Source organism: Oncorhynchus tshawytscha, unplaced genomic scaffold, assembly GCF_018296145.1.
Source record: "Oncorhynchus tshawytscha isolate Ot180627B unplaced genomic scaffold, Otsh_v2.0 Un_scaffold_1176_pilon_pilon, whole genome shotgun sequence".
Classification (NCBI taxonomy): Eukaryota; Metazoa; Chordata; class Actinopteri; order Salmoniformes; family Salmonidae; genus Oncorhynchus; species Oncorhynchus tshawytscha.
In genome coordinates, this window is record NW_024609681.1 from 135001 (window position 1) to 157500 (window position 22500).

Sequence of the window (22500 nt, forward strand, 5' to 3'; positions counted from 1 at the left end):
TTTTCTGAATGTGGGAGTGTTCTAAATGTCTGTGTTTTCTAAATGTGTGAGTGTTCTAAATGTCATGAGTGTTCTAAATGTCTGGGTGTTTTAAATGTCCGGGTGTTCTAAATGTCTGGGTGTTTTAAATGTCTGGGGTTCTAAATGTCTGGGTGTTTTAAATGTCTGGGGGTTCTAAATGTCTGAGTGTTTTAAATGTCTGGGGGTTCTAAATGTCTGGGTGTTCTAAATGTCTGGGGGTTCTAAATGTCTGGGTGTTCTAAATGTCTGGGTGTTCTAAATGTCCGGGTGTTCTAAATGTCTGGGTGTTCTAAATGTCTGGGTGTTTTAAATGTCCGGGTGTTCTAAATGTCTGGGTGTTTTAAATGTCTGGGTGTTCTAAATGTCTGGGTGTTTTAAATGTCTGGGGTTCTAAATGTCTGAGTGTTTTAAATGTCTGGGGGTTCTAAATGTTTTAAATGTCTGGGGGTTCTAAATGTCTGGGTGTTCTAAATGTCTGGGGGTTCTAAATGTCTGGGTGTTCTAAATGTCTGGGTGTTCTAAATGTCTGGGTGTTCTAAATGTCTGGGTGTTCTAAATGTCTGGGTGTTCTAAATGTCTGGGTGTTCTAAATGTCTGGGTGTTCTAAATGTCTGGGTGTTCTAAAATCTGGGTGTTCTAAATGTCTGGGTGTTCTAAATGTCTGGGGGTTCTAAATGTCTGGGTGTTCTAAATGTCTGGGTGTTCTAAATGTCTGGGTGTTCTAAATGTCTGGGTGTTCTAAATGTCTGGGTGTTCTAAATGTCTGGGTGTTCTAAATGTCTGGGTGTTCTAAATGTCTGGGTGTTCTAAATGTCTGGGTGTTCTAAATGTCTGGGTGTTCTAAATGTCTGAGTGTTCGATATGTCTGAGTGTGTTAGATCTCATGTGTTACATTCTCCTACATTCCTTTTACATTTCCACTTCAAAGTGTTTCCTTTCAAATGATAACAATAATAAGCATAGTTAAATAAAGGTTACATTTGAAATAATAAAAAAATAATATCAGGCAGTTAGATTTGGGTGTCATTTTCCTCCCCCTCTCTCTCCTCTCTCTTTCCCCTTTTTCTCCTATCTCTTTCCCCCTCCCTCCTCTCCCCTCTCTCTCCTCTCTCTCCTCTCTCTTTTCCCTTCCCTCCTCTCCTCTCTTCTCTTCTCTTCTCTCCCCTTCCCTCCTCTCCCCTATCCTCTCCTCTCTCATCTCTCTCATTCCCCTTTCTCTTTCCCCCTCTTCTCTTCTCTTCTCTTCTCTCCCCTTCCCTTTCTCTCCTCTCTCTTTCCCCTTGCCTCCTCTCCCCTATCTTCTCTCTCTCCCCCTCTCTCCTTTCTCTCCTCTCTTTCCCCTTCCCGCCTCTCTCCTCTCTTCTCTCTCCCCCTTTCTTCTCCTCTCTCTCTTCCCCTTTCTCTCCTCTCTCTTTCTCTCTTTCCCCTTCCCTCCTCTTCCCTCTCTTCTCTCTCTCCCCCTCTCTCTCTCTCCCCCTCCCTCTTCTCTCTTCCTCCTTCTCTCTCAGTCTCCTTCCCCTCTCATTCCATTTCCCTCTCCCCCATATTTCTCCTCCCCCTCTACTTCCATACTTCTCTCAATCTCTCTGTGAAAATGTCAAATTCTCTGAAGACAACTGTTTTATTTTAAAGGAAGGCTGATACAGCAGGAATGAATGGCTGTATCATTCTCTTGTCTCTTTCTCTCAGTCTGTCTCTCCTCTCTCCATCTATCCCCGTCTCTCTCTCTATCTCTCAGTCTGTCTCTCTTTCTCTCTCCATCTGTCCTCATCTCTCTCTCTCTTTCTGTATCTCTTTCAATCTCTACCCTTTTCAGACATTCCCCCTTTCCCCATCTCCCTTCTTTCCTGTCCCCTCTAACTCTCTCTACCTTCTCTATCTCTCTCTACCTTCTCTCCTTCTCCCTCTGTCTGAGGTGTTGGGCAGGCTAGTATAATCTCTCCTTCTCTCTCTGTATCTGTCCCCCTCCCCTCCTCTCTCTGTGACTGTTCCCCCTCCCTCCCTCACCTCCTTCTCTCTCTCCCCCTCTCTCCAAGGTCCTAGATGTTCAGGTCATATTTCTGATGCATTATAGGAAAAATGTCAAACACTGACAGGTAGTGACATTCTAATCTACAGAGCTAAGCAAAAACACACACACACACACACACACACACACACACACACACACACACACACACACACACACACACACACACACACACACACACACACAAGCACACACACCTTTCTCCCCAGAGTGCAGGCTGTGTGGTGTCAGGATCAATGCAGTGAGCCAAGCAAAAGGCCCTGGTCTAATCTCAGACACACTGCAGAGCAACACACCTCTCCCCTGTGAGCCAAGCAAAAGGCCCTGGTCACACACACACACACACACACACACACACACACACACACACACACACACACACACACACACACACACACACCTCTCCCCTGTCACACACACTAATACACACTGCAGTGAGCCAAACAAAAGGCCCTGGTCTAATCTCAGACACACTGCACCGTTTGGAGCCCCCCCCCCCTGTTTCCTCCTACCTTAACGTCCTTGGTGTTCATGCGTGTTCCTTCCTTCCCAACAAAGATGTCGTCTATATCCACCAGGATGTGACGCTCTAGCCCCAACGACAACTTCCTGTCCGTGAGGTAAGTGATAGCGTCCACCAATAGGAGCCTGTGTAGCCAGTATCCCAGGCCGTGTCCAAAGATGACCCTCTGAACACCGTCAAAAAGCCCTGCATCCAACACCACCGTAGCCCGTAGGCCCCGACTGAAACCAGGGACTGGATTATCTCCGCTGCCCACTCCGGGACCTCCCTCCCTGGGCCGTGCCTGGACAACAGCCTGGTAGGAGGAGTGGTTGGAGGAGAATGTGGTCCAGTCATCACCAGGGAGTGGTCCACGGTCCGTCTCAGCCCGCGTCAGGTGGAGGAGGGGCGAACGTGACATCACAGAGGCGTCTCGGAGTGCCTGATTGGTCCGTAGCAGCAGGGGAAGACCCCGGAGATTCAGCAGGGGCGGAGAGTTCTGATTGGCTCTGTGGAAGGTGATGATGCCGACTCGATAACGGAGACAGTACTGGGGGACAACAAGGGACAACATTTGGCAAGAGGCAGCTGACAACCAGACGAACATTAGTGAATGTTAGCTGACAACCAGACGAATGTTAGTTAATGTTAGCTGACAACCAGACGAACGTTAGCAAACGTTAGCTGACAACCAGACAAACGTTAGTTGGCAACAAGACGAACGTTAGTTAATGTTAGTTAATGTTAGCTGACAACCAGACGAACGTTAGTTAATGTTAGTTAATGTTAGCTGACAACCAGACGAACGTTAGTTAATGTTAGTTGACAACCAGACGAACGTTAGTTAATGTTAGTTAATGTTAGTTAATGTTAGTTAATGTTAGCTGACAACCAGACGAACGTTAGTTAATGTTAGTTAATGTTAGTTATTGTTAGTTAATGTTAGCTGACAACAAGACGAACGTTAGTTAATGTTAGTTAATGTTAGTTGACAACCAGACAAACGTTAGTTAATGTTAGTTAATGTTAGCTGACAACCAGACAAACGTTAGTTAATGTTAGCTGACAACCAGACAAACGTTAGTTAATGTTAGCTGACAACCAGACAAACGTTAGTTAATGTTAGTTAATGTTAGCTGACAACCAGACAAACGTTAGTTAATGTTAGCTGACAACCAGACAAACGTTAGTTAATGTTAGCTGACAACCAGACAAACGTTAGTTAATGTTAGCTGACAACCAGACAAACGTTAGTTAATGTTAGCTGACAACCAGACAAACGTTAGTTAATGTTAGTTAATGTTAGCTGACAACCAGACAAACGTTAGTTAATGTTAGTTAATGTTAGCTGACAACCAGACAAACGTTAGTTAATGTTAGCTGACAACCAGACAAACGTTAGTTAATGTTAGCTGACAACCAGACAAACGTTAGTTAATGTTAGCTGACAACCAGACAAACGTTAGTTAATGTTAGCTGACAACCAGACAAACGTTAGTTAATGTTAGCTGACAACCAGACAAACGTTAGTTAATGTTAGTTAATGTTAGCTGACAACCAGACGAACGTTAGTTAATGTAAGTTAATGTTAGTTAATGTTAGTTAATGTTAGCTGACAACCAGACGAACGTTAGTTAATGTTAACTGACAACCAGACGACCGTTAGTTAATGTTAGTTAATGTTAGTTAATGTTAGCTGACAACCAGACGAACGTTAGTTAATGTTAGCTGACAACCAGACGAACGATAGTTAATGTTAGTTAATGTTAGCTGACAACAAGACAAACGTTAGTAAACGTTAGCTGACAACCAGACGAACATTAGTGAACGTTAGCTGACTACCAGACGAACATTAGTGAACGTTAGCTGACAACCAGATGAACGTTAGTTAATGTTAGTTGACAACCAGGCGAACGTTAGTTAATGTTAGCTGACAACCAGACGAACGTTAGTAAACGTTAGCTGACAACCAGACGAACATTAGTGAACGTTAGCTGACAACCAGACGAACATTAGTGAACGTTAGCTGACAACCAGACGAACGTTAGTTAATGTTAGTTGACAACAAGGCGAACGTTAGTTAATGTTAGCTGACAACCAGACGAACGTTAGTAAACGCTAGCTGACAACCAGACGAACATTAGTGAACGTTAGCTGACAACCAGACGAACATTAGTGAATGTTAGCTGACAACCAGACAAACGTTAGTTAATGTTAGTTAATGTTAGTTAATGTTAGCTGACAACAAGACAAACGTTAGTTAATGTTAGTGAATGTTAGTGAATGTTAGTGAATGTTAGTTATTGTTAGCTGACAACCAGACGAACGTTAGTTAATGTTAGTTAATGTTAGTGAATGTTAGTTAATGTTAGTTAATGTTAGTTGACAACAAGACGAACGTTAGTTAATGTTAGCTGACAACCAGACGAACGTTAGTTAATGTTAGTTAATGTTAGTGAATGTTAGTTAATGTTAGTTAATGTTAGTTGACAACCAGACGAACGTTAGTTAATGTTAGTTAATGTTAGTTAATTTTAGTTAATGTTAGCTGACAACCAGACGGACGTTAGTTAATGTTAGCTGACAACCAGACGAACGTTAGTTAATGTTAGTTAATGTTAGTTAATGTTAGCTGACAACCAGACGAACGATAGTTAATGTTAGTTAATGTTAGCTGACAACAAGACGAACGTTAGTAAACGTTAGCTGACAACCAGACGAACATTAGTGAACATTAGCTGACTACCAGACGAACGTTAGTTACTGTTAGTTGACAACCAGGCGAACGTTAGTTAATGTTAGCTGACAACCAGACGAACGTTAGTGAACGTTAGCTGACAACCAGACGAACATTAGTGAACGTTAGCTGACAACCAGACGAACGTTAGTTAATGTTAGTTGACAACAAGGCGAACGTTAGTTAATGTTAGCTGACAACCAGACGAACATTAGTGAACGTTAGCTGACAACCAGACGAACGTTAGTTAATGTTAGTTAATGTTAGTGAATGTTAGTTGACAACAAGACAAATGTTAGTTAATGTTAGCTGACAACCAGACGAACGTTAGTTAATGTTAGTTAATGTTAGTTGACAACCAGACGAACGTTAGTTAATGTTAGTTAATGTTAGTTAATGTTAGTGAATGTTAGTTAATGTTAGTTGACAACAAGACGAACGTTAGTTAATGTTAGCTGACAACCAGACGAACGTTAGTTAATGTTAGTTAATGTTAGTTGACAACCAGACAAATGTTAGTTAATGTTAGTTAATGTTAGTTAATGTTAGTTGACAACCAGACGAATGTTAGTTAATGTTAGCTGACAACCAGACGAATGTTAGTAAACGTTAGCTGACAACCAGACGAACATTAGTGAACGTTAGCTGACAACCAGACGAACGTTAGTTAATGTTAGTTAATGTTAGTTGACAACCAGACAAACGTTAGTTAATGTTAGTTAATGTTAGTTAATGTTAGTTAATGTTAGTTGACAACCAGACAAACGTTAGTTAATGTTAGCTGACAACCAGACGAACGTTAGTAAACGTTAGCTGACAACCAGACGAACATTAGTGAATGTTAGCTGACAACCAGACGAACATTAGTGAACGTTAGCTGACAACCAGACGAACGTTAGTTAATGTTAGTTGACAACCAGACGAACGTTAGTTAATGTTAGTTAATGTTAGTTGACAACCAGACGAACGTTAGTTAATGTTAGCTGACAACAAGACGAACGTTAGTTAATGTTAGTTAATGTTAGCTGACAACCAGACGAACGTTAGTTAATGTTAGTTAATGTTAGCTGACAACCAGACGAACGTTAGTTAATGTTAGTTAATGTTAGCTGACAACCAGACAAACGTTAGTTAATGTTAGTTAATGTTAGATGACAACCAGACGAACGTTAGTTAATGTTAGCTGACAACAAGACGAACGTTAGTTAATGTTAGCTGACAACCAGACGAACGTTAGTTAATGTTAGTTAATGTTAGCTGACAACCAGATGAACGTTAGTTAATGTTAGTTAACGTTAGCTGACAACCAGATGAACGTTAGTTAATGTTAGTTGACAACCAGGCGAACGTTAGTTAATGTTAGCTGACAACCAGACGAACGTTAGTTAATGTTAGTTAATGTTAGCTGACAACCAGACGAACGATAGTTAATGTTAGTTAATGTTAGATGACAACCAGACGAACGTTAGTTAATGTTAGCTGACAACAATACGAACGTTAGTAAACGTTAGCTGACAACCAGACGAACATAAAGTGAACGTTAGCTGACTACCAGACGAACATTAGTGAACGTTAGCTGACAACCAGATGAAAGTTAGTTAATGTTAGCTGACAACCAGACGAACGTTAGTAAACGTTAGCTGACAACCAGACGAACATTAGTGAACGTTAGCTGACAACCAGACGAACATTAGTGAACGTTAGCTGACAACCAGACGAACGTTAGTTAATGTTAGTTGACAACAAGGCGAACGTTAGTTAATGTTAGCTGACAACCAGACGAACGTTAGTAAACGCTAGCTGACAACCAGACGAACATTAGTGAACGTTAGCTGACAACCAGACGAACGTTAGTTAATGTTAGTTAATGTTAGTTAATGTTAGCTGACAACAAGACAAACGTTAGTTAATGTTAGTTAATGTTAGTGAATGTTAGTGAATGTTAGTTATTGTTAGCTGACAACCAGACGAACGTTAGTTAATGTTAGTTAATGTTAGCTGACAACCAGACGAATGTTAGTTAATTTTAGTTAATGTTAGCTGACAACCAGATGAACGTTAGAAAACGTTGCCTGACAACAAGATGATAGAATCCATTGTGTATTTTGTGTCCGAATGTTAGCGAACAGCTGTCTGTTCCAGGGGTCAGTGTGTCTGTTCCAGGGGTCAGTGTGTCTGTTCCAGGGGTCAGTGTGTCTGTTCCAGGGGTCAGTGTGTCTGTTCCAGGGGTCAGTGTGTCTGTTCCAGGGGTCAGTGTGTCTGTTCCAGGGGAGTGTGTCTGTTTCAGGGGTCAGTGTGTCTGTTCCTGGTGTAACAGCTGTCTGTTCCAGGGGTCAGTGTGTCTGTTCCAGGGGTCAGTGTGTCTGTTCCAGGGGTCAGTGTGTCTGTTCCAGGGGTCAGTGTGTCTGTTCCAGGGGTCAGTGTGTCTGTTCCAGGGGTCAGTGTGTCTGTTCCAGGGGTCAGTGTGTCTGTTCCAGGGGTCAGTGTGTCTGTTCCAGGGGTCAGTGTGTCTGTTCCAGGGGTCAGTGTGTCTGTACCTGGTGTAACAGCTGTCTGTTCCAGGGGTCAGTGTGTCTGTTCCAGGGGTCAGTGTGTCTGTTCCAGGGGTCAGTGTGTCTGTTCCAGGGGTCAGTGTTTCTGTTCCAGGGGAGTGTGTCTGTTCCAGGGGTCAGTGTGTCTGTTCCAGGGGTCAGTGTGTCTGTTCCAGGGGTCAGTGTGTCTGTTCCAGGGGTCAGTGTGTCTGTTCCAGGGGTCAGTGTGTCTGTTCCAGGGGTCAGTGTGTCTGTTCCAGGGGTCAGTGTGTCTGTTCCAGGGGTCAGTGTGTCTGTACCTGGTGTAACAGCTGTCTGTTCCAGGGGTCAGTGTGTCTGTTCCAGGGGTCAGTGTGTCTGTTCCAGGGGTCAGTGTGTCTGTTCCAGGGGTCAGTGTTTCTGTTCCAGGGGAGTGTGTCTGTTCCAGGGGTCAGTGTGTCTGTTCCAGGGGTCAGTGTGTCTGTTCCAGGGGTCAGTGTGTCTGTTCCAGGGGTCAGTGTGTCTGTTCCAGGGGTCAGTGTGTCTGTTCCAGGGGTCAGTGTGTCTGTACCAGGGGTCAGTGTGTCTGCTCCAGGGGTCAGTGTGTCTGTACCTGGTGTAACAGCTGTCTGTTCCAGGGGTCAGTGTGGGCGTACTTCAACAGACTCTCGTAAATGACCAGGATGTAACGACCACGCCCCTTTGAAAAGAGAACAACGTAAAACAGCTTGTTACACTTCTGTTGTGACGTAACCACGGCAACATGATGTTGGCTTTTGATGTGTTACAGGTCCTTTGTGATTTTAGATGTAAACACGGCAACGTGCGGTAGCTTCTGTTTTGGGGGTAGAAGCTGTTCAGCAGTCTATTGTTTTGGGGGTAGAAGCTGTTCAGCAGTCTATTGTTTTGGGGGTAGAAGCAGTTCAGCAGTGTACTGTTTCTGGGGGTAGAAGCTGTTCAGCAGTGTACTGTTTCGGGGGTAGAAGCTGTTCAGCAGTCTACTGTTTCGGGGTAGAAGCTGTTCAACAGTCTACTATTTTGGGGGTAGAAGCTGTTCAACAGTCTATTGTTTTGGGGGTAGAAGCTGTTCAGCAGTCTACTGTTTGGGGGTAGAAGCTGTTCAGCAGTCTTCTGTTTTGGGGGTAGAAGCTGTTCAGCAGTGTACTGTTTTGGGGGTAGAAGCTGTTCAGCAGTGTACTGTTTCGGGGGTAGAAGCTGTTCAGCAGTCTACTGTTTCGGGGGTAGAAGCTGTTCAACAGCCTATTGTTTTGGGGGTAGAAGCTGTTCAGCAGTCTACTGTTTTGGGGGTAGAAGCTGTTCAGCAGTCTTCTGTTTTGGGGGTAGAAGCTGTTCAGCAGTGTACTGTTTTGGGGGTAGAAGCTGTTCAGCAGGCTATTGTTTTGGGGGTAGAAGCTGTTCAGCAGTCTACTGTTTTGGGGGTAGAAGCTGTTCAGCAGTCTTCTGTTTTGGGGGTAGAAGCTGTTCAGCAGTCTATTGTTTTGGGGGTAGAAGCTGTTCAGCAGTCTACTGTTTCGGGGGTAGAAGCTGTTCAGCAGTCTACTGACAGGTCTCCCTTCCCCATAACAACAATATTAACCTGGTCAGTGAGGGGAGGCAGGTCTCCCTTCCCCATAATAATAATAATATTAACCTGGTCCGTGAGAGGAGCCAGGTCTCCCTTCCCCATAATAATAATAATAATATTAACCTGGTCAGTGAGAGGAGGCAGGTCTCCCTTCCCCATAATAATAATAATATTAACCTGGTCAGTGAGACAGGTCTCCCTTCCCCATAATAATAATAATATTAACCTGGTCAGTGAGACAGGTCTCCCTTCCCCATAATAATAATAATAATATTAACCTGGTCAGTGAGAGGAGACAGGTCTCCCTTCCCCATAATAATAATAATAATATTAACCTGGTCAGTGAGAGGAGGCAGGTCTCCCTTCCCCATAATAATAATAATATTAACCTGGTCAGTGAGACAGGTCTCCCTTCCCCATAATAATAATAATATTAACCTGGTCAGTGAGACAGGTCTCCCTTCCCCATAATAATAATAATATTAACCTGGTCAGTGAGAGGAGGCAGGTCTCCCTTCCCCATAATAATATATAATATTAACCTGGTCAGTGAGAGGAGACAGGTCTCCCTTCCCCATAATAATAATAATATTAACCTGGTCAGTGAGAGACAGGTCTCCCTTCCCCATAATAATAATAATATTAACCTGGTCAGTGAGAGACAGGTCTCCCTTCCCCATAATAATAATAATATTAACCTGGTCAGTGAGAGGAGACAGGTCTCCCTTCCCCATAATAATAATAATATTAACCTGGTCAGTGAGGAGGCAGGTCTCCCTTCCCCATAATAATAATAATATTAACCTGGTCAGTGAGAGGAGACAGGTCTCCCTTCCCCATAATAATAATAATATTAACCTGGTCAGTGAGAGGAGACAGGTCTCCCTTCCCCATAATAATAATAATATTAACCTGGTCAGTGAGAGAGACAGGTCTCCCTTCCCCATAATAATAATAATATTAACCTGGTCAGTGAGAGGAGGCAGGTCTCCCTTCCCCATAATAATAATAATATTAACCTGGTCAGTGAGAGGAGACAGGTCTCCCTTCCCCATAATAATAATAATATTAACCTGGTCAGTGAGGCAGGTCTCCCTTCCCCATAATAATAATAATAATATTAACCCTGTCAGTGAGAGGAGACAGGTCTCCCTTCCCCATAATAATAATAATATTAACCTGGTCAGTGAGACAGGTCTCCCTTCCCCATAATAATAATAATATTAACCTGGTCAGTGAGAGGAGGCAGGTCTCCCTTCCCCATAATAATAATAATATTAACCTGGTCAGTGAGAGGAGACAGGTCTCCCTTCCCCATAATAATAATAATATTAACCTGGTCAGTGAGAGGAGACAGGTCTCCCTTCCCCATAATAATAATAATATTAACCTGGTCAGTGAGAGGAGACAGGTCTCCCTTCCCCATAATAATAATAATATTAACCTGGTCAGTGAGAGGAGACAGGTCTCCCTTCCCCATAATAATAATAATATTAACCTGGTCAGTGAGAGGAGACAGGTCTCCCTTCCCCATATAATAATAATATTAATCAGTGAATAATAATATTAACCTGGTCAGTGAGAGGAGGCAGGTCTCCCTTCCCCATAATAATAATAATATTAACCTGGTCAGTGAGAGGAGGCAGGTCTCCCTTCCCCATAATAATAATAATATTAACCTGGTCAGTGAGAGGAGACAGGTCTCCCTTCCCCATAATAATAATAATATTAACCTGGTCAGTGAGAGACAGGTCTCCCTTCCCCATAATAATAATAATATTAACCTGGTCAGTGAGAGGAGACAGGTCTCCCTTCCCCATAATAATAATAATATTAACCTGGTCAGTGAGAGACAGGTCTCCCTTCCCCATAATAATAATAATATTAACCTGGTCAGTGAGAGGAGACAGGTCTCCCTTCCCCATAATAATAATAATATTAACCTGGTCAGTGAGAGGAGACAGGTCTCCCTTCCCCATAATAATAATAATATTAACCTGGTCAGTGAGAGGAGGCAGGTCTCCCTTCCCCATAATAATAATAATATTAACCTGGTCAGTGAGAGGAGACAGGTCTCCCTTCCCCATAATAATAATAATATTAACCTGGTCAGTGAGAGGAGACAGGTCTCCCTTCCCCATAATAATAATAATATTAACCTGGTCAGTGAGAGGAGACAGGTCTTCCCTTCCCCATAATAATAATAATATTAACCTGGTCAGTGAGAGGAGACAGGTCTCCCTTCCCCATAATAATAATAATATTAACCTGGTCAGTGAGACAGGTCTCCCTTCCCCATAATAATAATAATATTAACCTGGTCAGTTAGAGGAGACATGTCTCCCTTCCCCATAATAATAATATTAACCTGGTCAGTGAGAGGAGACAGGTCTCCCTTCCCCATAATAATAATAATATTAACCTGGTCAGTGAGAGGAGGCAGGTCTCCCTTCCCCATAATAATAATAATATTAACCTGGTCAGTGAGAGGAGACAGGTCTCCCTTCCCCATAATAATAATAATATTAACCTGGTCAGTGAGAGGAGGCAGGTCTCCCTTCCCCATAATAATAATAATATTAACCTGGTCAGTGAGAGGAGACAGGTCTCCCTTTCCCCATAATAATAATAATATTAACCTGGTCAGTGAGAGGAGACAGGTCTCCCTTCCCCATAATAATAATAATATTAACCTGGTCAGTGAGAGGAGGCAGGTCTCCCTTCCCCATAATAATAATAATATTAACCTGGTCAGTGAGAGGAGACAGGTCTCCCTTCCCCATAATAATAATAATATTAATAAGTAATAATAATATTAACCTGGTCAGTGAGAGGAGACAGGTCTCCCTTCCCCATAATAATAATAATATTAACCTGGTCAGTGAGAGGAGACAGGTCTCCCTTCCCCATAATAATAATAATATTAACCTGGTCAGTGAGAGGAGACAGGTCTCCCTTCCCCATAATAATAATAATATTAACCTGGTCAGTGAGAGGAGGCAGGTCTCCCTTCCCCATAATAATAATAATATTAACCTGGTCAGTGAGAGGAGACAGGTCTCCCTTCCCCATAATAATAATAATATTAACCTGGTCAGTGAGAGGAGGCAGGTCTCCCTTCCCCATAATAATAATAATATTAACCTGGTCAGTGAGAGGAGACAGGTCTCCCTTCCCCATAATAATAATAATATTAACCTGGTCAGTGAGAGGAGACAGGTCTCCCTTCCCCATAATAATAATAATATTAACCTGGTCAGTGAGACAGGTCTCCCTTCCCCATAATAATAATAATATTAACCTGGTCAGTGAGACAGGTCTCCCTTCCCCATAATAATAATAATATTAACCTGGTCAGTGAGAGGAGACAGGTCTCCCTTCCCCATAATAATAATAATATTAACCTGGTCAGTGAGACAGGTCTCCCTTCCCCATAATAATAATAATATTAACCTGGTCAGTAATAGTCAGTGAGAGACAGGTCTCCCTTCCCCATAATAATAATAATATTAACCTGGTCAGTGAGAGGAGACAGGTCTCCCTTCCCCATAATAATATATAATATTAACCTGGTCAGTGAGAGGAGGCAGGTCTCCCTTCCCCATAATAATAATAATATTAACCTGGTCAGTGAGAGGAGACAGGTCTCCCTTCCCCATAATAATAATAATATTAACCTGGTCAGTGAGAGGAGGTCAGGTCTCCCTTCCCCATAATAATAATAATATTAACCTGGTCAGTGAGAGGAGACAGGTCTCCCTTCCCCATAATAATAATAATATTAACCTGGTCAGTGAGAGGAGACAGGTCTCCCTTCCCCATAATAATAATAATATTAACCTGGTCAGTGAGAGAGACAGGTCTCCCTTCCCCATAATAATAATAATATTAACCTGGTCAGGGAGACAGGTCTCCCTTCCCCATAATAATAATAATATTAACCTGGTCAGTGAGAGGAGACAGGTCTCCCTTCCCCATAATAATAATAATATTAACCTGGTCAGTGAGAGGAGACAGGTCTCCCTTCCCCATAATAATAATAATATTAACCTGGTCAGTGAGACAGGTCTCCCTTCCCCATAATAATAATAATATTAACCTGGTCAGTGAGAGGAGACAGGTCTCCCTTCCCCATAATAATAATAATATTAACCTGGTCAGTGAGAGGAGACAGGTCTCCCTTCCCCATAATAATAATAATATTAACCTGGTCAGTGAGAGGAGGCAGGTCTCCCTTCCCCATAATAATAATAATATTAACCTGGTCAGTGAGAGGAGACAGGTCTCCCTTTCCCCATAATAATAATAATATTAACCTGGTCAGTGAGAGGAGACAGGTCTCCCTTTCCCCATAATAATAATAATATTAACCTGGTCAGTGAGAGGAGAGACAGGTCTCCCTTCCCCATAATAATAATAATATTAACCTGGTCAGTGAGAGGAGACAGGTCTCCCTTCCCCATAATAATAATAATATTAACCTGGTCAGTGAGACAGGTCTCCCTTCCCCATAATAATAATAATATTAACCTGGTCAGTGAGAGGGACAGGTCTCCCTTCCCCATAATAATAATAATATTAACCTGGTCAGTGAGAGGAGACAGGTCTCCCTTCCCCATAATAATAATAATATTAACCTGGTCAGTGAGAGGAGACAGGTCTCCCTTCCCCATAATAATAATAATATTAACCTGGTCAGTGAGAGGAGACAGGTCTCCCTTCCCCATAATAATAATAATATTAACCTGGTCAGTGAGAGGAGACAGGTCTCCCTTCCCCATAATAATAATAATATTAACCTGGTCAGTGAGAGGAGACAGGTCTCCCTTCCCCATAATAATAATAATATTAACCTGGTCAGTGAGAGGAGGCAGGTCTCCCTTCCCCATAATAATAATAATATTAACCTGGTCAGTGAGAGGAGACAGGTCTCCCTTCCCCATAATAATAATAATATTAACCTGGTCAGTGAGAGGAGACAGGTCTCCTTTCCCCATAATAATAATAATATTAACCTGGTCAGTGAGAGGAGACAGGTCTCCCTTCCCCATAATAATAATAATATTAACCTGGTCAGTGAGAGGAGACAGGTCTCCCTTCCCCATAATAATAATAATATTAACCTGGTCAGTGAGAGGAGACAGGTCTCCCTTCCCCATAATAATAATAATATTAACCTGGTCAGTGAGACAGGTCTCCCTTCCCCATAATAATAATAATATTAACCTGGTCAGTGAGACAGGTCTCCCTTCCCCATAATAATAATAATATTAACCTGGTCAGTGAGACAGGTCTCCCTTCCCCATAATAATAATAATATTAACCTGGTCAGTGAGAGGAGACAGGTCTCCCTTCCCCATAATAATAATAATATTAACCTGGTCAGTGAGAGGAGACAGGTCTCCCTTCCCCATAATAATAATAATATTAACCTGGTCAGTGAGAGGAGTCTCCCTTCCCCATAATAATAATAATATTAACCTGGTCCCTCCTTCCCCATAATAATAATAATATTAACCTGGTCAGGAGACAGGTCTCCCTTCCCCATAATAATAAGACAGGTCCCTTCCCCATAATAAAACCTAATATTAACCTGGTCAGTGAGAGGAGGCAGGTCTCCTTCCCCATAATAATAATAATATTAACCTGGTCAGTGAGAGGAGACAGGTCTCCCTTCCCCATAATAATAATAATATTAACCTGGTCAGTGAGAGGAGGCAGGTCTCCCTTCCCCATAATAATAATAATATTAACCTGGTCAGTGAGAGGAGACAGGTCTCCCTTCCCCATAATAATAATAATATTAACCTGGTCAGTGAGAGACAGGTCTCCCTTCCCCATAATAATAATAATATTAACCTGGTCAGTGAGAGGAGGCAGGTCCCCTTCCCCCCATAATAATAATAATATTAACCTGGTCAGTGAGAGGAGACAGGTCTCCCTTCCCCATAATAATAATAATATTAACCTGGTCAGTGAGAGGAGACAGGTCTCCCTTCCCCATAATAATAATAATATTAACCTGGTCAGTGAGAGGAGACAGGTCTCCCTTCCCCATAATAATAATAATATTAACCTGGTCAGTGAGAGGAGACAGGTCTCCCTTCCCCATAATAATAATAATATTAACCTGGTCAGTGAGACAGGTCTCCCTTCCCCATAATAATAATAATATTAACCTGGTCAGTGAGACAGGTCTCCCTTCCCCATAATAATAATAATATTAACCTGGTCAGTGAGAGGAGACAGGTCTCCCTTCCCCATAATAATAATAATATTAACCTGGTCAGTGAGAGACAGGTCTCCCTTCTCCATAATAATAATAATATTAACCTGGTCAGTTAGAGGAGACATGTCTCCCTTCCCCATAATAATAATAATATTAACCTGGTCAGTGAGAGGAGGCAGGTCTCCCTTCCCCATAATAATAATATTAACCTGGTCAGTGAGAGGAGGCAGGTCTCCCTTCCCCATAATAATAATAATATTAACCTGGTCAGTGAGAGGAGACAGGTCTCCCTTCCCCATAATAATAATAATATTAACCTGGTCAGTGAGAGGAGGCAGGTCTCCCTTCCCCATAATAATAATAATATTAACCTGGTCAGTGAGAGGAGACAGGTCTCCCTTCCCCATAATAATAATAATATTAACCTGGTCAGTGAGAGGAGACAGGTCTCCCTTCCCCATAATAATAATAATATTAACCTGGTCAGTGAGAGGAGACAGGTCTCCCTTCCCCATAATAATAATAATATTAACCTGGTCAGTGAGAGGAGACAGGTCTCCCTTCCCCATAATAATAATAATATTAACCTGGTCAGTGAGAGGAGACAGGTCTCCCTTCCCCATAATAATAATAATATTAACCTGGTCAGTGAGAGGAGACAGGTCTCCCTTCCCCATAATAATAATAATATTAACCTGGTCAGTGAGAGACAGGTCTCCCTTCCCCATAATAATAATAATATTAACCTGGTCAGTGAGACAGGTCTCCCTTCCCCATAATAATAATAATATTAACCTGGTCAGTGAGAGGAGACAGGTCTCCCTTCCCCATAATAATAATAATATTAACCTGGTCAGTGAGAGGAGACAGGTCTCCCTTCCCCATAATAATAATAATATTAACCTGGTCCGTGAGAGGAGACAGGTCTCCCTTCCCCATAATAATAATAATATTAACCTGGTCAGGGAGACACGTCTCCCTTCCCAATAATAATAATATTAACCTGGTCAGTGAGAGGAGACAGGTCTCCCTTCCCCATAATAATAATAATATTAACCTGGTCAGTGAGAGGAGACAGGTCTCCCTTCCCCATAATAATAATAATATTAACCTGGTCCGTGAGAGGAGACAGGTCTCCCTTCCCCATAATAATAATAATATTAACCTGGTCAGGGAGACAGGTCTCCCTTCCCCATAATAATAATAATATTAACCTGGTCAGTGAGAGGAGACAGGTCTCCCTTCCCCATAATAATAATAATATTAACCTGGTCAGTGAGAGGAGACAGGTCTCCCTTCCCCATAATAATAATAATATTAACCTGGTCAGTGAGAGGAGACAGGTCTCCCTTCCCCATAATAATAATAATATTAACCTGGTCAGTGAGAGGAGGCAGGTCTCCCTTCCCCATAATAATAATAATATTAACCTGGTCAGTGAGAGGAGACAGGTCTCCCTTCCCCATAATAATAATAATATTAACCTGGTCAGTGAGAGGAGACAGGTCTCCCTTCCCCATAATAATAATAATATTAACCTGGTCAGTGAGAGGAGGCAGGTCTCCCTTCCCCATAATAATAATAATATTAACCTGGTCAGTGAGAGGAGACAGGTCTCCCTTCCCCATAATAATAATAATATTAACCTGGTCAGTGAGAGGAGACAGGTCTCCCTTCCCCATAATAATAATAATATTAACCTGGTCAGTGAGAGGAGACAGGTCTCCCTTCCCCATAATAATAATAATATTAACCTGGTCAGTGAGAGGAGACAGGTCTCCCTTCCCCATAATAATAATAATATTAACCTGGTCAGTGAGAGGACAGGTCTCCCTTCCCCATAATAATAATAATATTAACCTGGTCAGTGAGAGGAGACAGGTCTCCCTTCCCCATAATAATAATAATATTAACCTGGTCAGTGAGAGGAGACAGGTCTCCCTTCCCCATAATAATAATAATAATATTAACCTGGTCAGTGAGAGGAGGCAGGTCTCCCTTCCCCATAATAATAATAATATTAACCTGGTCAGTGAGAGGAGACAGGTCTCCCTTCCCCATAATAATAATAATATTAACCTGGTCAGTGAGAGGAGACAGGTCTCCCTTCCCCATAATAATAATAATATTAACCTGGTCAGTGAGAGAGACAGGTCTCCCTTCCCCATAATAATAATAATATTAACCTGGTCAGTGAGAGGAGACAGGTCTCCCTTCCCCATAATAATAATAATATTAACCTGGTCAGTGAGAGGAGACAGGTCTCCCTTCCCCATAATAATAATAATATTAACCTGGTCAGTGAGACAGGTCTCCCTTCCCCATAATAATAATAATATTAACCTGGTCAGTGAGACAGGTCTCCCTTCCCCATAATAATAATAATATTAACCTGGTCAGTGAGAGGAGGCAGGTCTCCCTTCCCCATAATAATAATAATATTAACCTGGTCAGTGAGAGGAGACAGGTCTCCCTTCCCCATAATAATAATAATATTAACCTGGTCAGTGAGAGGAGACAGGTCTCCCTTCCCCATAATAATAATAATATTAACCTGGTCAGTGAGAGGAGACAGGTCTCCCTTCCCCATAATAATAATAATATTAACCTGGTCAGTGACCTGGAGGAGACAGGTCTCCCTTCCCCATAATAATAATAATATTAACCTGGTCAGTGAGAGGAGACAGGTCTCCCTTCATAATAATAATAATATTAACCTGGTCAGTGAGAGGAGACAGGTCTCCCTTCCCCATAATAATAATAATATTAACCTGGTCAGTGAGAGGAGACAGGTCTCCCTTCCCCATAATAATAATAATATTAACCTGGTCAGTGAGAGAGGCAGGTCTCCCTTCCCCATAATAATAATAATATTAACCTGGTCAGTGAGAGGAGACAGGTCTCCCTTCCCCATAATAATAATAATATTAACCTGGTCAGTGAGAGGAGACAGGTCTCCCTTCCCCATAATAATAATAATATTAACCTGGTCAGTGAGAGGAGACAGGTCTCCCTTCCCCATAATAATAATAATATTAACCTGGTCAGTGAGAGGAGACAGGTCTCCCTTCCCCATAATAATAATAATATTAACCTGGTCAGTGAGAGGAGACAGGTCTCCCTTCCCCATAATAATAATAATATTAACCTGGTCAGTGAGAGGAGACAGGTCTCCCTTCCCCATAATAATAATAATATTAACCTGGTCAGTGAGAGGAGACAGGTCTCCCTTCCCCATAATAATAATAATATTAACCTGGTCAGTGAGAGACAGGTCTCCCTTCCCCATAATAATAATAATATTAACCTGGTCAGTGAGAGACAGGTCTCCCTTCCCCATAATAATAATAATATTAACCTGGTCAGTGAGAGGAGACAGGTCTCCCTTCCCCATAATAATAATAATATTAACCTGGTCAGTGAGAGGAGACAGGTCTCCCTTCCCCATAATAATAATAATATTAACCTGGTCAGTGAGAGGAGACAGGTCTCCCTTCCCCATAATAATAATAATATTAACCTGGTCAGTGAGAGGAGGCAGGTCTCCCTTCCCCATAATAATAATAATATTAACCTGGTCAGTGAGAGGAGACAGGTCTCCCTTCCCCATAATAATAATAATATTAACCTGGTCAGTGAGAGGAGACAGGTCTCCCTTCCCCATAATAATAATAATATTAACCTGGTCAGTGAGACAGGTCTCCCTTCCCCATAATAATAATAATATTAACCTGGTCAGTGAGAGGAGACAGGTCTCCCTTCCCCATAATAATAATAATATTAACCTGGTCAGTGAGAGGAGGCAGGTCTCCCTTCCCCATAATAATAATAATATTAACCTGGTCAGTGAGAGGAGACAGGTCTCCCTTCCCCATAATAATAATAATATTAACCTGGTCAGGGAGACAGGTCTCCCTTCCCCATAATAATAATAATATTAACCTGGTCAGTGAGAGGAGGCAGGTCTTCCTTCCCCATAATAATAATAATATTAACCTGGTCAGTGAGAGGAGACAGGTCTCCCTTCCCCATAATAATAATAATATTAACCTGGTCAGTGAGAGGAGGCAGGTCTCCCTTCCCCATAATAATAATAATATTAACCTGGTCAGTGAGAGGAGACAGGTCTCCCTTCCCCATAATAATAATAATATTAACCTGGTCAGTGAGAGGAGACAGGTCTCCCTTCCCCATAATAATAATAATATTAACCTGGTCAGTGAGAGGAGACAGGTCTCCCTTCCCCATAATAATAATAATATTAACCTGGTCAGTGAGAGGAGACAGGTCTCCCTTCATAATAATAATAATAATATTAACCTGGTCAGTGAGAGGAGGCAGGTCTCCCTTCCCCATAATAATAATAATATTAACCTGGTCAGTGAGAGGAGACAGGTCTCCCTTCCCATAATAATAATAATAATAATAATATTAACCTGGTCAGTGAGAGGAGACAGGTCTCCCTTCCCCATAATAATAATAATATTAACCTGGTCAGTGAGACAGGTCTCCCTTCCCCATAATAATAATAATATTAACCTGGTCAGTGAGACAGGTCTCCCTTCCCCATAATAATAATAATATTAACCTGGTCAGTGAGACAGGTCTCCCTTCCCCATAATAATAATAATATTAACCTGGTCAGTGAGAGGAGACAGGTCTCCCTTCCCCATAATAATAATAATATTAACCTGGTCAGTGAGAGGAGACAGGTCTCCCTTCCCCATAATAATAATAATATTAACCTGGTCAGTGAGAGGAGGCAGGTCTCCCTTCCCCATAATAATAATAATATTAACCTGGTCAGTGAGACAGGTCTCCCTTCCCCATAATAAAAATAATATTAACCTGGTCAGTGAGACATGTCTCCCTTCCCCATAATAATAATAATATTAACCTGGTCAGTGAGAGGAGACAGGTCTCCCTTCCCCATAATAATAATAATATTAACCTGGTCAGTGAGACATGTCTCCCTTCCCCATAATAATAATAATATTAACCTGGTCAGTGAGAGGAGGCAGGTCTCCCTTCCCCATAATAATAATAATATTAACCTGGTCAGTGAGAGGTGACAGGTCTCCCTTCCCCATAATAATAATAATATTAACCTGGTCAGTGAGACATGTCTCCCTTCCCCATAATAATAATAATATTAACCTGGTCAGTGAGAGGAGACAGGTCTCCCTTCCCCATAATAATAATAATATTAACCTGGTCAGTGAGGGGAGGCAGGTCTCCCTTCCCCATAATAATAATAATATTAACCTGGTCAGTGAGAGGAGAAAGGTCTCCCTTCCCAATAATAATAATAATATTAACCTGGTCAGTGAGGCAGGTCTCCCTTCCCCATAATAATAATAATATTAACCTGGTCAGTGAGGCAGGTCTCCCTTCCCCATAATAATAATAATATTAACCTGGTCAGTGAGAGGAGGCAGGTCTCCCTTCCCAATAATAATAATATTAACCTGGTCAGTGAGAGGAGACAGGTCTCCCTTCCCCATAATAATAATAATATTTACCTGGTCAGTGAGAAGAGGCAGGTCTCCCTTCCCCGGGGTGATCTCTGTTGTGAAGGGGTACCTGGCTGACTCCAGGATGGCGACTATGTCCTGTCCTAACTGGCTATACTGTGATTCTACTAGTACCAATACTACTGGGTCGACTGAGGGGAGGGGCTGCGTGTCGCGGTCGGATCGTCTGTCGGTGTGTGTTTCCCGGTCGGATCGTCTGTCTGTGTGTGTGTCGGGGTGTTTATCAGTGTGTGTGTTGGGGTCGGGTTGTCTGTCGGTGTGTGTATCACGGTCGGATCGTCTGTCGGTGTGTGTGTCAAGGTGTTTATCAGTGTGTGTGTCGGGGTGTTTATCAGTGTGTGTGTTGGGGTCGGGTTGTCTGTCGGTGTGTGTGTCACTGTCGGATCGTCTGTCGGTGTGTCTGTCGGCGGTGTGTTTATCAGTGTGTGTGTCGTGGTGTTTATCAGTGTGTGTGTCGGGGTCAGATCGTCTGTCGGTGTGTGTTTCCTGGTCGGATCGTCTGTCGGTGTGTGTGTCCCGGTCGGTTCGTCTGTCGGTGTGTGTGTCCCGGTCGGATCGTCTGTCGCTGTGTGTGTCCCGGTCGGATCGTCTGTCGGTGTGTGTTTCCCGGTCGGATCGTCTGACGGTGTGTGTGTCCCGGTCGGAACGTCTGTCGGTGTGTGTGTCCCGGTCGGATCGTCTGTCGGTGTGTGTGTCCCGGTCGGATCGTCTGTGTGTGTGTCCCGGTCGGAACGTCTGTCGGTGTGTGTGTCCCGATCGTCTGTCGGTCGGAACGTCTGTCGGTGTGTGTGTCCCGGTCGGATCGTCTGTCGGTGTGTGTGTCCCGGTCGGATCGTCTGTCGGTGTGTGTGTTGGGGGATCTGTAGGGAGTTGGAAAGGGCAGGGGGCACGCCACAGCAACGTGCTCTCCTGATTGGTTGAGCTGTAGAGTGGGGGCGGAGTGAGAGAATAGGAAGTAGGCGGAGCCTAGCAGGGAGCCAGAGGCGAGGAGGAGGAGGAAGCGCCGCAGGTGGCGACGGACATGCACCGCTAACGACATCACTACCTGGAGGGTCGCGATGTATACATGTGTATGTCAGGGTGTGTGTGTCGATGGGTGTGTGTGTGTGTCAAGGTGTGTGTGTGTGTGTGTGTGTGTGTGTGTGTGTGTGTGTGTGTGTGTGTGTGTGTGTGTGTGTGTGTGTGTATGTCAAGGTGTGTGTGTGTCAGGGTGTGTGTGTGTGTATGTCAAGGTGTATGTGTGTCAGGGTGTGTGTGTGTGTGTGTGTGTGTGTCAGGGTCTGTCTGTGTCAGGGTGTGTGTGTGTCAAGGTGTGTGTGTGTCAAGGTGTGTGTGTGTCAGGGTGTGTGTGTG

General features: G+C 42.8%; 1 pseudogene; it reads right to left on the reverse strand.

The window, feature by feature from the left end:
• LOC112242110 overlaps nt 1–22186 on the reverse strand; it is a 72152-nt pseudogene extending 49966 nt beyond the window's left edge.
• Between the last annotated feature and the right edge of the window lie 314 nt (nt 22187–22500).